A 5401-nucleotide genomic window follows, 5' to 3' on the forward strand; every position below is an offset into this window, starting at 1 on the left:
TCATTTTTTGGGACTAACCTATTGACATAGTGCCCAGTGCCAGTTGCTGTTTTTTGCTTGTTTTTTACTTCGCATAAAATCAATACCAAACGGAGTCCAAATGTCGCGAAACTTTTTTGAGAATTTTTATGGACCAGAAGACACAAGATGGGCTGAAGAACTACCAGAGGGGTGCCCCGAGGTGAGCCCATGCGTGCCCTGGTGGGTTGAGCCCACCTCGGTGGCCTCCTGCACCGCCTCTTTGCTCTATAAAACCCCAATATTCCAGAAACCCTAGAGGACTCGACGAAAATCAATTCCAGCAGCCGCAAGTTCCATAACCACCAGATCCAATCTAGACACCATCACGGAGGGGTTCATCATCCTCATTGGTGCCTCTCCGATGATGCGTGAGTAGTTAATTGTAGACCTGTGGGTCCGTAGTTAGTAGCTAGATGGCTTCCTCTCTCTCTCTATCTCTCTCTTTTGATTCTCAATACAATGGTCTCTTGGAGATCTATTTGATGTTACTCTTTTTGCGGTGTCTTTATTGGGATCCGATGAACTTTGAGTTTATGATCAGATCTATGTTTTTATCCATGAAAGTTATTTGAGTTTCTTTGATCTCTTATATGCATGATTACTTATAGCCTTGTATTTCTTCTTCGAATCTTTGGTTTAGTTAGGCCAACTAGATCGATTTTTCTTGCCATGGGAAGAGGTGCTTTGTGATGGGTTCGATCTTACGGTGCTTGATCCTACTGACAGAAGGGGAACCGACACGTATGTATTGTTGCTATTAAGGATAACAAAATGGGGCCTATTTCTACATAAATAGATCTTTTCTACATCATGTCATCGTTCTTATTGCATTACTCCATTTCTCCATGAACTTAATACACTAGATGCATGCTGGATAGCGGTCGATGTGTGGAGTAATAGTAGTAGATGCAGGCAGGAGTCGGTCTACTAATCTTGGACGTGATGCCTATATAATGATGATTTCCTGGATATCGTCATGATTATTTGAAGTTCTATCAATTGCCCAACAGTAATTTGTTTACCTGCCGTATGCTACTTTTCTCGAGAGAAGCCACTAGTGAAATCTACGGCCCCGGGTCTCTTCTTTATTATATTTGCCTCCGCAATCTATTTTTATTTGCTTTTATTTTCAGATCTATTAAACCAAAAATACAAAAATACCTTTTTGCAATTTATTATTATTTATTTTATCTCGCGTTCCCGCGAGATCTATTTATCTAATATACTACAATTTTACCTATCTTTTTACCCGTGAGGGATTGACAACCCCTCTCTTACGTCGGGTTGCAAGTATTTGTTCTTTGTGTGCAGGAGCTGTTTACGTGGTGTTGCGTGGTTCTCCTACTAGTTCGATAACCTTGATCTCATCACTGTGGGAAATACCTACCGTAGCTGTGCTGCACCATCCCTTCCTCTTTGGGGAAATATCATCGTAGTTCAAGCCGCATCACAGTGCTAGCACATCTCGAAGCACCTAAGATGATTGTACTGAATATAAAGGTAATGTCTATATGCAAGTCGTCTGACTTTCGTCATTTGGGTCAGTCAACCATTTCGGGCGGTTGGATGAAGATCCTATGCCTCCTAACCCTTCTTCTTCCTCGCCTATTATTCTTCCCCTACAAACCACCGCACGGGTAGCCGGCTGAACCACCGTCCCCCGCCCTCCCCTGAACTGCCCACCACCTCTGGTCTTCCGCCGTCCCTAGCCATCCCTCTAGCCAACCCCCTCCCACCACCCGCGTCGAGTTTTGCCTCTGGCGAGGACCCACCACAGCCTGACGACTGCGCCCCACAACCACTGTCCCCACCTGAAACCCTAAGATAGATAATGGGGCAGCCTCCGACGAGCCCCTTCCTTACTAATACGTCTCCAACGTATCTATAATTTTTGATTGTTCCATGCTGTTCTATTATCATTCTTGGATGTTTTACAACCATTTTATAGCCATTTTATACCATTTTTTGGTACTAACCTATTGACACAGTGCCCAGTGCCAGTTGCTGTTTTCTACATGTTTTTTACATCACAGGAAATCAATATCAAACGGAGTCCAAACGTAGCGAAACTTTTTGTGGATTTTTTTGGACCAGAAGACATCCAGTGGGCCAAGAAAGTACCTGAGGGATGCTCCGAGGGGAGCACAACCCACTAGGGTGCGCCTGGGGACCCAGGTGCGCCCAGGTGGGTTGTGCCCACCTCGGTGGCCTCCCGCACCGCCTCTTTGCTCTATAAATACCCCAATATTCCAGAGACCCTAGGGGTGTCACCGAAAATCAATTCTATCCACCGCAAGTTCCAGAAACCACACATCCAATCTAGACACCATGATGGAGGGGTTCATCATGTCCATTGGTGCCTCTCCGATGATGCATGAGTAGTCTTTTGTAGACCTACGAGTCCGTAGTTAGTAGCTAGATGGCTTCCTCTCACCCGTTTGATTCTCAATACAATGGTCCCTTGGAGATCCATATGATGTAACTCTTTTTGCGGTGTGTTTGTTGGGATCTGATGAACTCTGAGTTTATGATCAGATCTATCTTTTTATCCATGAAAGTTATTTGAGTCTTCTTTGAATCTCTTATAGGCATGATTGCTTATAGCCTCATATTTCTTCTCCTATATTTGGGTTTTGTTTGGCCAACTTGATATATTTATCTTTCAATTGGAAGAGGTGCTTTGTAATGGGTTCGATCTTACGGTGCTTGATCCCAGTGACAGAAGGGGAACCGACACGTATGTATCGTTGCCATTAAGGGTAACAAGATGGGGTCTATTTCTACATAAATAAATCTAGTCTACATCATGTCATCGTTCTTATTGCATTACTCCATTTTTCCATGAACTTAAATACACTAGATGCATGCTGGATAGCGGTCGATGGGTGGAGTAATAGTAGTATATGCAGGCAGGAGTCGGTCTACTAATCTTGGACGTGATGCTTGTATAATGATCATTGCCTGGATATCGTCATGATTATTTCAAGTTCTTTCAATTGCCCAACAGTAATTTGTGCACCCACCGTTTGCTATTTTTCTCGAGAGAAGCCACTAGTGAAATCTACGGCCCCCAGGTCTCTTCTTCATTATATTTGCCTTTGCGATCTATTTGACTTTGCTTTTATTTTCAGATCTATTAGACCAAAAATACTAAATACCTAGCTGCACTTTATTTTATCTGGCGTTCGATTTATCAAATTATTAGAACTTTCTCACGTCCTTTTTCCAATTTCTGGCACCGTTGCCCAAAAAGGATTGACAGCCCCTTTAATACGTCGGGTTGCGAGTATTTGTTATTTGTGTGCAGGTGCTGTTTACGTGGTGTTGCATGGTTCTCCTACTGGTTCGATAACCTTGGTCTCATCAATGAGGGAAATACCTACCGTTGTTGTACTGCATCATCCCTTCCTCTTTGGGGAAATACCGACGTAGTTCTAGCAGACATCAAAAGGAATTTCTGGCGCCGTTGCCGGGGAGGATCACGTCAAGATAGTCTCCCGACAACTCGCCAATTTCTGACACCGTTGCCGGGGAGACATCATCAACATCTACCAGGTTCCTAATCACAAATCTTGTCTCCTTGCAATTTACATTATTTGCCATTTGCCTCTTGTTTTCCTCTCCCCCACTTCACAAAATTTGTCGTTTTATTCGCCCTCTTTTTCGTTCGCCATTTTCTCGTCAGATTTGTTTTTGTGTGCAACTTTGCTCATCATTTTTGTCACTATGGATAGTTCTCCATCTATTGCGTGCATCCCCGATGTCAGTGTACAAAAGTAGGGGCTCTCCTTTTTACCCCTTTACTTGTGCACGGGCAGTCGGAGCCGCGCCCAGGGCCACACCAAGCAGGGCAGAGGAGGGAAGCCGGAGCACAAGGCAACCAAAGCAACGCCAAGACCAAGAGACACGAAGAGCAAGGGGGCGAGGTGGACTCCCCCGGCAAGACCCTTGCCGGGGCAACTTGCCCGACGCCAGCAGAGTGTGCCACCCTTGAGCCCACGGGTTCCAACACCACCAACAAACCACATTGGAACCAAGGCTCGGGATGCACCTCTGTGGTGGCATGCAGATCTTCGTCAAGATCATAAACACACAAGATCAGATGAGGACCAGAAGACGGCGACCCTCGGCGAGATCCTTGCCGAGGAGATCCACGAGACCCCCGGCAAGACCCTTGCCGGAGACGACCATGGTGCCGCGGCAAGACCCTTGCCGGGGCCGCGGCAAGGCCCTTGTCGAGGACACTTACGGGGCCGCGGCCAGGCCCACGTCTGCCAAGACTACACCACCACTCCCATGCAGCTGCTAGCGCAACCAGCTGGGCAGGCACTTGCGTGGCAGCGTGCGGCCTATACGCCGACTCAGCTAGCACCTGCGTGGTGGCATGGAGATCTTCGTGAAGACCGCACCCCCACGCCAGCCCAGCAGCCAGCCAACGTGGCACTACAACACCTCGTCAGCTCGGACGCGCGTCGCAGCCAGGCGATGCGGCGACAGCTGGGACGAGCTTCCTTGCCGTCCCCGATAAAGCAAGGGGGCAAGTTGGCAGCGCATTAAATGCATTTGTCCGACAGTGCCAGAGGATAGACTCATCCACTGTACACCTCTCCACCTCCTGTGTGCCACTGTGGCAACCCCTTTTTGTCTATAAAAGGAGGCCCGAGGCGACCAGGAGGAGGATTCGGATCTTTTGGGCAAGTTACACCCCGTAGCTAGCTCAGGAACACTCAAATACATCCACCAAAGCAGGACTAGGGTATTACGCGTCCTCGCGGCCCGAACCTGGGTAAACGATCTATGTGCTTCCTGTCAGACCCGCTCTTTGCACAACCCCGCGCCCGCCGACCGTAGAAGGGATCCCAGTGATCCCATAGGTGTCGTTTCCACTGACACCCGAGAACTAGGTTCTTAATTTCAAACAGAGGGGAGGGGAGGGTTTAAAATATGCTTGGTATAGGATTTGCAACGATCATAATAGATCTATCCGTAAGCAATCTACCGTTGTTCTTCTTTGCTGTTTTTATGTGGGCATCACCACTTGGTATAGATTCATCCTTGATAGGATTACTGGTGGGAATTTCTTGATGTGTCCCTCTCTTGATGCTTTTAATGCTATGGGAAATTTAGTGGGCTCGCCACCGCTTATGATTAATGAAACAACTCTTACCCTTGAGCATGTTATGGAAAGATTAGACGCCATTGAAAAGAAAATGCTAACCGAGGAACATATTGAAAATTTAGATATAAAGATGCTTAATTTTGCTACTAAGATTGGGTCAAAAGCGGGAGAAGTTTTGATGTTATTAAAAGAAAAGGGGACCGTAATGCATGAAAGAATTGAAGAAAGCCCTTCTCGGATCGATAAATTGGAAGAGATCTT

This window comes from Aegilops tauschii, chromosome 2, assembly GCF_002575655.3.
Source record: "Aegilops tauschii subsp. strangulata cultivar AL8/78 chromosome 2, Aet v6.0, whole genome shotgun sequence".
Lineage (NCBI taxonomy): Eukaryota > Viridiplantae > Streptophyta > Magnoliopsida > Poales > Poaceae > Aegilops > Aegilops tauschii.